The sequence below is a fragment of the Macaca nemestrina genome, chromosome X (assembly GCF_043159975.1).
Source record: "Macaca nemestrina isolate mMacNem1 chromosome X, mMacNem.hap1, whole genome shotgun sequence".
Classification (NCBI taxonomy): domain Eukaryota; kingdom Metazoa; phylum Chordata; class Mammalia; order Primates; family Cercopithecidae; genus Macaca; species Macaca nemestrina.
In genome coordinates, this window is record NC_092145.1 from 18,779,095 (window position 1) to 18,790,012 (window position 10,918).

At 41.8% G+C, this 10,918-nt stretch overlaps 1 protein-coding gene across 8 annotated transcripts in view; it reads right to left on the reverse strand.

The window, feature by feature from the left end:
• Window positions 1–10,918, reverse strand: part of LOC112426572 (uncharacterized) — a 123,254-nt gene that overhangs the window by 7,213 nt on the left and 105,123 nt on the right. The gene's annotated exons all lie outside the window — the stretch shown is intronic.

The following is a 10,918-nucleotide window of genomic DNA, read 5'->3' on the forward strand; positions in this document are numbered from 1 at the left end:
CAAAAAAAAAAAAAAATTAATTAATTAATTAATTAATTAGCTGGGCATGGTGGTACATGCCTGTAGTACTAGCTACTCTGGAGGCTGAGATGGGAGGATCACTTGAGCTCAGGAGTTCAAGGTTACAGTGAGCTCTGATGGCACCCCTGCACTCAAGCCTGGGTGACAGAGTGAGACCCTGTCTCTAAAAAATAAAATAAATAATTACAACTCCTTAGTGTTGGCACACAAGGTCCCCCAGAGTCAGGTCATGACCTACTCCTTCAGGCCTTGTTCCTGCCAGTTTACACCTTAAATTTTAAACTCCAGCAACCCCAAGTTATCTAGAGACATCTGTATGCCATGCTTTGCTCAGTTGTCAACTTTACTTTCTACTTTTAAGATTCAGTCTTCCCTCAAAACATAAGACACATCTCTATCATTTTATATGGAAAAGTCTTTCTTTCCCTCTTTCCCTCTCCCCAAGTGAGCTAAGTGCTCTCCTCTGTGCTTTCACAAAACCCTGGGCTTCACTGTATCAGGCTCTGTGCCGCCATGCATGGAGATGATCCATTTAGGGGTCTTCTCTCTTAAGACTATAGCCTTGAGGCTAGGGATTAAGTCTTAATCTTATGCCCCCAGTACTTAGCGTAGTGTTGGGCACATTGTAGGTGGACAACGCATATTTGTTAAACTGACCTACTTAAATTAACTGCTTAGCAATGTAAGCTCCATGAGGATCAGGATTTTTATCCCTTTATAGTTTTGCTCACCACTAAAATCCCAGCCCCTACAGCAGAGCCTGGCACACAGTTGACATTCAATATGTATTTACTAAATGAATGAATGGTGGGATTTTGGAGAAGGCATCATAGGGAAAAGTCCTATAAAGCTGGGTTCAAACACATTTGAGGATGGGAGACAGCTCTTCCAGAAAGGAATAAAGTTCCCATAAAGGCTTTAAAAAACACTCAAAGCCCTGGCAGTTTTAAGGAACAGTAAGAACCATGACAGAGAGATTGGAGCATTAAAAGTGTAAGATAGAGAATTAAGGGAGCATTAAAGAGGGCATATATGCCTCTACTCCTAGGCACTTGGGAGGCTGCAGTGGGAGGATTATCTGAACCCAGGAGTTCGAGGCTGCAGTGAGCTATGATAGCACCACTGCATTCCAGCCTGGGTGACAGAGTGAGATCCTGTCTCTAATTTTTTTTTTTTTTTTGAGAGAAATCTCGCTCTTGTCCCCCAGGTTTGAGTGCAATGGCTTGATCTCGACTCACTGCAACCTCCGCCTCCTGGGTTCAAACGATTCTCCTGCCTCTGCCTCCCAAGTAGCTGGGATTAAGGCTCCTGCCACCACACCCGGCTGATTTTTGTATTTTTTAGTAGAGACAGGGTTTCACCATGTTGGCCAGGATGGTCTCGAACTCCTGACCTCAGGTGATCTGCCTCGGCCTCCCAAAGTGCTGGGATTACAGGCATGAGCCACCGTGCCCAGCTTAATTTTTTTTTTAACAGAAGAAAAGACTGCAAGAGTAGATAAGGGGCCAGATATTGCATGCCAAGTTAAGAAGTTTGGATTTGACCATGTGGGCAACTGGGAGCCAGTGAAGATACATAAGCCATAGAATAAGACAATCAAATTTGTATTTCATGAAGATGATGAAGATGATAATAATAATTAGCTTTTACTAAATTATTATATGCCCGTCTCTGAGTTACAGGCTTCACATGTGTGATGACATTCAGTTGTGCTTTTCTGAGGCAAGTACTATTATTTTCCCCATTCCACAAGGAAATGGAGGCTCAAAGAGGTGAAGTGACTTGCCTTACAATACACAGTCAATAAATAGCACAGATAGGAGTCAAAGCCTATTCTGCCCTTGACTGTTCTAGGAAAGATATCAATATGGGATGAGGTGACCAGAAACCACTTTGTGCAGAAAGACCTCAAAAAACAAGCAGCAATTAGACAGGAAAAGGTAGAGAGACCAACCCAGGCATGAGATGCCAGAGGATGTAAAATGCATAACACAAGAATGCCAGAGAATGCAGCTTCTGATTACCTCTGGGGAAATAGAACGCCTCTTTAAGAGGAGACTTTCTGTTGAAACTTTTTAGTATGATACTCAAAATTCGAAGAATACTCACCACCACAAGGCCCATAGTTAGTCTATAGCTACTTGCACTGAGTAAAAGAATAGGACCCAGAGGTTTTCTGTATCCTTGAGAATAGGGACGACTCTGTCCTGTTCTCCTACAGAACCTACCGCTTTCTTTGGTCCATAAGTGTAAACTGAGATCAAAATAAGCTGGAATTGAGGATGTAATGGCATTATTCCAGAGGTTACACTAGCCTTGACTCCCTGTATCCCAGAATCATGTAGTAAAACAGAAAGGATGCGTTTTTTAAAGAAGGGCTGAAGGGTCATAGGAAAGACCAGAGATATTCTATTGTCATCCTATATTCCTGAGGGTGATATTGTATTGCTTTACATGCACGAGTCTTAGTTCCCCCAGTTAAGAGCAGTCCACTTGGTCAAACAGAGGACTACAGAGCAGATTTTGAAGGCACCCGTTAGTTGTTGGTTTGGCTCTAGCTCGAGAAAGTGCGTCTTTCTTGAGGAGGACATAGAGAGTTGTACTTTGAAAGAATGAGCTTTGAGGTCAGACCAACCTGGGTTTGAATGAATCATGGCTCTACCACTTACTGGCTGAGTGGCCGTGAACAAGTTCATCTCTCTGGGCTTCAGTTGCCTTATCCATGCAGTGGGAATAAGGTGACCTACAGCTCATGGCAATTGTGAAAATTAAGTGAGATAAATGTGTGCAAATAGTTGGCACATAATCAACTCAATAAAAATAGTATTATATCTTAATGTTTCCATATTCTCAATTAATATGTTACCAAGCCCAAAGAAGACACTTAATAAATACTTACTTGTTGGTTAACAATCAGCATTAATATATTTTTATCTCTTTTTGATCTTTCAGCCTTTAAAACTGAAGATTTTAATAAAGTAGAGCTAGCAACAACTTGGTATAATAAAACACAAAATGGCCATTATAGCTAACATTTGTGTGTTAAGATAATTGGACATTTCCTTCAGTATACTATATTTCATCTTGCTCTGTGTGAAAACATGAAATCTTCACTTTAATTTAGTGATAAAATATTATACAGTAGACTGTCTCAAAATATACTGAACTCCATTAGCTTCTTTTAGTGAATAAAAATATATTCAAAGCACAGACAGTGAGAAAGCCAACAGAAAAGCACTCTTCATTTGGCTAATACTTCTTCTGGGTCTTAAAAGCTCTTTGTAACACACTGGCTTCAATCACCACCCAGTGATTGGTGGTGCAGAGTCTCAGACTCTAAACATAATCTCTCAAAATGATCAAAAATGTATTCTGAAAATAGCATTAACTCCCAAGTAAATGTAAGGTTCAAAAATAGTTCACTCTAGACCAGGATTTCTTGACAGCAGCACTATTGACATTTTAGGCCAGATAATTCTTTGTTGTGGAAGCTGTCCGGCACACTGTGGCATATTTGGTGGTGTCCCTGACGTCTATTCACTAGATGTCATTAGTATCCTCCCAGTCATGACAATCAAAAATGTCTCTATACACTGCTAAATGTTTCCTGGGGGAGTGGGCAAATTGCCCCGGTTGAGAACCACTGCTCTAGAATAAGAGACTGTAGCTAAATACAAACATTTTTAACTACTTCCGTAAAATATAGATAATTGTATAAAATATTTAATTTACTACCCAAATGGCAATGGCAGCCAAATTTTTTTTTTTTTTTTTTTTTTTTGAGACAGAGTCTCGCTCTGTCACCCAGGCTGCAGTACAGTGGCACAGTCTCAGCTCACTGCAACCTCTGTCTCCCAGGTTCAAGTGATTCTCTGTCTCAGCCTCCCAAGTAGCTGGGACTACAGGTGTGTGCCACCACACCCAGCTAATTTTTATATTTTTAGTAGAGACAGGGTTTTGCCATGCTGGCCAGGCTAGTCTTGAACTCCTGGCCTCAAGTCTTGAACACCTTGGCCTCTCAAAGTGCTGGGATTACAGGCATGAGCCACCACACCCAGCCCAAAGTTGATAATTAACTACAAATTCCATTATTATAACACTAGACAGCTTTTTAGGCTTTAAGACGAGGAAACCCAAGTGTTAGATCTTATTTTATTATTTTGATCTTAAGTCCATTACATCAAAATAGAAATACATTATTTTAATTCACTTTCTTAAGATTTTAACTCATTTGTTGATATCTAAAACAAAATCCTGAATCAAATAAAAAATCAATCCAATCCAAGCACTTTGGGAGGCTGAGAAGGGCAGATCACCTGAGGTCAGGAGTTCAAGACCAGCCTGGCCAACATGGTGAAATCCCACCTCTTCTAAAAATACAAAAAATAGCCACGCATGGTGGTGGGCGCCTGTAATTCCAGCTACTCTGGAGGCCAAGGCAGGAGAATCACTTGAACCTGGGAGGCAGAGGTTGCAGTGAGCCGAGATTGTACCACTGCACTCCATCCTGGGTGACAGAGTGAGACTCTGTCAAAAGAAAGAAAGGAAAGAAAGGAAGAAGGAAAGACAGAAAGACAGGAAGGAAGGAAGGAAGGAAGGAAGGAAGGAAGGAAGGAAGGAAGGAAGGAAGGAAGGAAGGAAGGAAGGAAGGAAGGAAGGAAGGAAGGAAGGAAGGAAGGAAGGAAGGAAACTAGGATTTGGGGCAAGTCATCCAACCTTAATTGAAATTCATTTGCATTTATCTATAAAAATATAAAATGTTATTCCTGGTACTCTTTCTTGGTATGTTGTGGTTTATCCTCCCTATTCCTGTCCCTTGAGTCATATTTCGACTTTTCTTTACACATCTGTAAGTGTGCTACTAAATAAAAATTGGGTAGAGTAACACCAGCCAGAATACATATCACTTCCTTTTGCTCCAAAACTGAGAGGAAGAAAACAATGGGGTGCCATTTTAGACACACTGCATGAACAAAAAAGAAAACTGCTTTTTCTTTGTTTCTTTTTAAAAATAATACCCAATGCCAGGCAAGGCCACAGCAGAAAGGCATTTTAAAAACCATAAAAATATTCATGTTTTTTTGACCCTGTCATCCCACTTCACAAACTATCTTGAGGAAATAATCCAAAATGGGGGAAAAAACAAGTTCAATAGTAAAGAAATAGTTCAGCAAAGTAATCTGCCCAATCGATTAAGTAGTCATAAATATGGTAAATATGAAGGGTATATTGCAACATGGAAAAGTACTTAGTATATAAACAAAGTGTCTTCCTACAGTAACAATACTCAATATTGAAAGGTGACAGATATCAACAGTACAGTGCAGTGGCTCACGCCTGTAATCCCAGCACTTTGGGAGGCCGAGGCGGGCAGATCACCTGACGTCAGGAGTTCAAGACCAGGCTGACCAAAATGGTGAAACCCTGTCTCTACTAAACATATGAAAATTAGCTGGGCGTGGTGGCAGGTGCCTGTAATCCCGGCTACTCGGGAGGCTGAGGCAGGAGGCACACTTGAACCCGGGAGGCAGAGGTTGCAGTGAGCCAAGATCACACCACTGCACTCCAGCCTGGGCGACAGAGCAAGATTCTGTCTCAAAAAAAAAATAAATAAATAAAAGAAAGAAAGAAAAGTGACAGCTATAAAGTCCTGTACTTCTGCTGTGATGCTATGGATGAATTCAAGCACCAAAGGGGAATGTGGTAACCACAAGGAAGAGCTTCGAATGAATGCACAATTATTCTAAATAAGTTTGAATCAATAAGCATGAATAAGTGTGAAGCTCCTCAGCATGTTTTAAATGAGTAAGTAATGCTAATTTTTAAATTGTCATTTTATTAAAAAATCATTTTCAGAAATGTTTGTCCGCAGGAAGAAAGGGTAATCACAAATTAATAAGTGTACTTTTGTGTACATCTATGTTCTCAAGGCTAGGTATTTAATTAAGGACTTCTTCCTCACAAGTGAAACAACATGAAAATAGGTAATAAGCCTTGCTTCCTGCTATGAACCTCAACATATAATGATAAAATATAAAGAAATGCCATTGGCCGGGCGCGGTGGCTCAAGCCTGTAATCCCAGCACTTTGGGAGGCTGAGACGGGCGGATCACTAGGTCAGGAGATCGAGACCATCCTGGCTAACACGGTGAAACCCCGTCTCTACTAAAAAATACAAAAAACTAGCCGGGCGAGGTGGCGGGCGCCTGTAGTCCCAGCTACTCGGGAGGCTGAGACAGGAGAATGACGTAAACCCGGGAGGCGGAGCTTGCAGTGAGCTGAGATCCGGCCACTGCACTCCAGCCTGGGCGACAGAGCAAGACTCCGTCTCAAAAAAAAAAAAAAAAAAAGAAATGCCATTTAAGAGTCCGTAAGAAGACAGCTTCTTAAAGGACAGTTCTAGAGAACAGATGTCAAAATCACAGTTCTTTATTTTGTGTGTGTGATACGAACAGTACCCAGAATTTACTTTGGAGGTTTCTCACACCCACGATTTAATTTTAAAACTGATATGCAAACATGATCCCATGATGGTATCTCCTCTCTTCCATACGCTATGAAGTCAAGAAGAATATGGGCTTAGCTCTCTGAAGGACACAAAACAGGCATACAGTGTAGTCCCTGCTCTCAAGGAGATGCCAATCTAGTTGGGGAGACTGCTAAAAAAAAGTCAGGAGACAAGCTTGAACTTAGTGAGTAGTTTAGCTTTCAGAGATTTAGAAAACACACTGAATAACGAGCAAGACCACATTATGGAAGCTCCCAACACCAAGGTGAGCTTAGACCGTGACGGAGGAGGAAGTATGATGCTATCACAATTTTTGAATAGGGAAAATGGCATTATCGCCCTGTTTATTTTGTTTTATTTTATTTTCATTTTATTTTTGAGGCAGGGTCTTGCTCTGTCACCCAGGCTGGAGTTGCAGTGGCACTATCTTGGCTCACTACACCCTTGATCTCCTGGGCTCAAGTGATCCAACCACTTCCTGAGTAGCTGGGACCACAGGCACACACCACCATTCCTGGTTATGTCTTTTAAAATATTTTTCGTAGAGACAAGATTTCATCATGTTGCCCAAGCTGGTTTCGAACTCCTGGGCTTAAGTGATCTGCCTGCCTTGGCCTCCCAAAGTGCTGGGGCTATAGACATGAGCCACCGTGCCCGGCCTATTACACTGTTTAAACCCTTCAACTTCCCACCACTCCCACAATAAAACAAAGTCCTTAATATCATTTACAAGATCCTCATAAGATCTGACTGTTCCTTTCCTTTCCTTCCTGCCTGCCTGCTTCCCTCCCACCCTCCCTCCCTCCCTCTTTCTTTCCTCTTCTCTTCTCCTCTCTTTTCTTCTCTTCTCTTCTTCTTTGAGACGGGGTCTCACACTGTCACCGAGGCTGGAGTGCAGCGGTTCAATGATCATGGCCCACTGCTGCCCCAACCTCCCTGGTCTCAGGTGATCCTCCCAAACTCAGTGTCCCAAGCAGCTGGATTACAGGCATGTGCCACTACACCCAGCTAATTTTCTGTAGAGATGGGGTCTCACCATGTTGCCCAGACTGGTCTCAAACTCCTGGGTGCAAGGGATCCTCACCTTGGCCTCCCAAACTGCTGGGATTATAGGCATAAGCCACTGCATCCGTCCTATTCCATACCTTTCTAACTTCACTATTGCCACCTAGCACCACCCTCCCTTCCTTGCCATGCTGGACTTTCTTTGAAGATGTCAAACTACTTCCCACTCAGGACTTTCAAACATGCTGCCACCTCTGCTTGGAACACTTGACCATCCACCTCTTGCTCAACATCACTTATTTCACAAAGCTCACCAAACCCGTAATTTTTCTTTAATATGTCTCCCTTCCACTAGAATAGAAGGGTCCATAAAAACAGGGAAGCTTATCTGTCTTCTTTACCACTGTGTTCCCAGCACTTAGCACAGTGTCCAGCAGAGTGCAAGCATTCTGTAAATATGAGTTGACCTGTTAAAAGTAATCTTGGGGCCAGACGCGGTGGCTCACACCTGTAATCCCAGCACTTTGGGAGTCTGAGGTGGGTGGATCACGAGGTCAGGGAATCGAGACTATCCTGGTCAACATGGTGAAACCCCGTCTCTACTAAAAATACAAAAATTAGTTGGGTGTGGTGATGTGCGCCTGTAGTCCCAGCTACTGAGGAGGCTGACGCAGGAGAATCGCTTAAACCCAGGAGGTGGAGGTTGCAGTGAGCCGAGATCACGCCACTGCACTCCAGCCTGGATGACAGAGCAAGATTCCGTCTCAAAAAAAAAAAAAAAAAGTAACCTTGGACTGAATTGCACTATTTCTTTCTTTTTTTTTTTTTTTTTAATTATCCTTTAAGTTCTGGGATACATGTGCAGGTTTGCTACATAGGTATACATGTGCCATGGTGGTTTGCTGCACCCATCAACCCATCATCTACATTAGGTATTTCTCCTAATGCTATCCCTCCCCTTGCCCCCCCACCCCACAACAGGCCCCAGTGTGTGATGTTCCCCTCCCTGTGCCCATACGTTCTCATTGTTCAACTCCCACTTATGAGTGAGAACATGCGGTGTTTGATTTTCTGTTCCTGTGTTAGTTTGCTGAGAATAATGGCTCCCAGCTTCATCCATGTACCTGCAAAGGATATTAATTCATCCTCTTTTATGGTTGCATAGTATTCCGTGGTATATATGTGCCCCATCCTCTTTATCCAGTCTAACATTGATTGGCATTTGGATTGGTTCCAAGTCTTTGCTACTGAGAATAGTGCTGCAATTAACATATGTGTGCATGTGTCTTTATAGTAGAATGATTTATAATCCTTTGGCTATATACCCAGTAATGGGATTGCTGGGTCAAATGGTATTTCTGGTTCTAGATCTTTGAGGAATTGCCACATTGTCTTCCACAATGGTTGAACTAATTTACACTCCACTAATGGTGTAAAGGCATTCCTGGCCGGGCGCAGTGGCTCAAGCCTGTAATCCCAGCACTTTGGGAGGCCGAGGCGGGCGGATCACAAGGTCAGGAGATCGAGACCACAGTGAAACCCTGTCTCTACTAAAAATACAAAAAAATTAGCCGGGCGCGGTGGCGGGCGCCTGTAGTCCCAGCTACTCAGGAGGCTGAGGCAGGAGAATGGCGGGAACCCGGGAGGCGGAGCTTGCAGTGAGCCGAGATCGCGCCACTGCACTCCAGCCTGGGCAACAGCGTGAGACTCCGTCTCAAAAAAAAAAAAAAAAAAAAAAAAAAAGCATTCCTATTTCTCCACATCCTCTCCAGTATCTGTTGTTTCCTGACTTTTTAATGATCACCATACTAACTGGTGTGAGATTGTACCTCATTGTGGTTTTGATTTGCATTTCTCCAATAACTAGTGATGATGAGCTTTTTTCATATGTTTGTTGGCTGCATAAATGTCTTCTCTTGAAAAGTGTCTGTTCATATACTTCACCTACTTTTTGATGGGGTTGTTTGTTTTCTTCTTGTAAATTTGTTTAAGTTTCTTGTAGATTCTGGATATTAGACCTTTGTCAGATGGATTGATTGCAAAAATTTTCTCCCATTCTGTAGGTTGCCTGTTCATTCTGATGACAGTTTCTTTTGCTGTGCAGAAGCTCTTTAGTTTAATTAGATCCCATTTGTCAATTTTGGCTTTTGTTGCCATTGCATTTGGTGTTTTAGTCATGAAGTCTTTGCTCATGCCTATGTCCTGAATGGTATTGCCTAGGTTTTCTTCTAAGGTTTTTATGGTTTTAGGTCTTACATTTAAATCTTATACCATCTTGAGTTAATTTTTGTATAGGGTGTAAAGAGGGGGTCCAGTTTCAGTTTTCTACATATGGCTAGCCAGTTTTCCCAACACCATTTATTAAATAGGGAATCCTTTCCCCATTGCTTGTTTTTGTCAGGTTTGTCAAAGATCAGATGGTTGTAGATGTGTGGTGTTATTTCTGAGGCCTCTGTTCTGTTTCATCGGTCTATATGTCTGGTTTAGTACCAGTACCATGCTGTTTTGGTTACTGTAGCCTTGTAGTATAGTTTGAAGTCAGGTAGTGTGATGCCTCCAGCTTTGTTCTTTTTGCTTAGGATTGTCTTGGTTATACGGGCTCATTTTTGGTTCCATATGAAATTTAAAGTAATTTTTTCTAATTCTGTGAAGAAAGTCAACGGTAGCTTGATGATAGGAATAGCACTGAATCTATAAACTACTTTGGGCTGTATGGCCATTTTCACAATATTGATTCTTCCTATCTATGAGCATGGAATGTTTTTCCATTTGTTGCTGTCTTCTCTTATTTCCTTGAGCAGTGGTTTCTAGTTCTCCTTGAAAAGGTCCTTCACATCCCTTGTAGGTTGTATTCCTAGGTATTTTATTCTCTTTGTAGCAGTTGTGAATGGGAGTTCACTCATGATTTGGCTCTCTGTTTGTCTATTAGTGGTGTATATGAATGCTTGTGATTTTCGCACATTGATTTTGTATCCTGAGACTTTGCTGAAGTTGCTTAACAGCTTAAGGAGTTTTTGGGCTGAGACGAGGGGGTTTTCTAAATATACAATCATGTCATCTGCAAAGAGAAACAATTTGACTTCCTCTCTTCCTATTTGAATATGCTTTATTTCCTTCTCTTGCCTGATTTCCCTGGCCAGAACTTCCAATACTATGTTGAATAGGAGTGGTGAGAGAGGGCATCCTTGCCTTGTCCTGGTTTTCAAAGGGAATGCTTCCAGCTTTTGCCCATTCAGTATGATATTGGCTGTGGGTTTGTCATAAATAGTTCTTAATATTTTGAGATACATTCCATCAATACCTAGTTTATTGAGTGTTTTTAGCATGAAGTGGTGCTGAATTTTATCGAAGACCTTTTCTGCATCTATTGAAATAATCATGTGG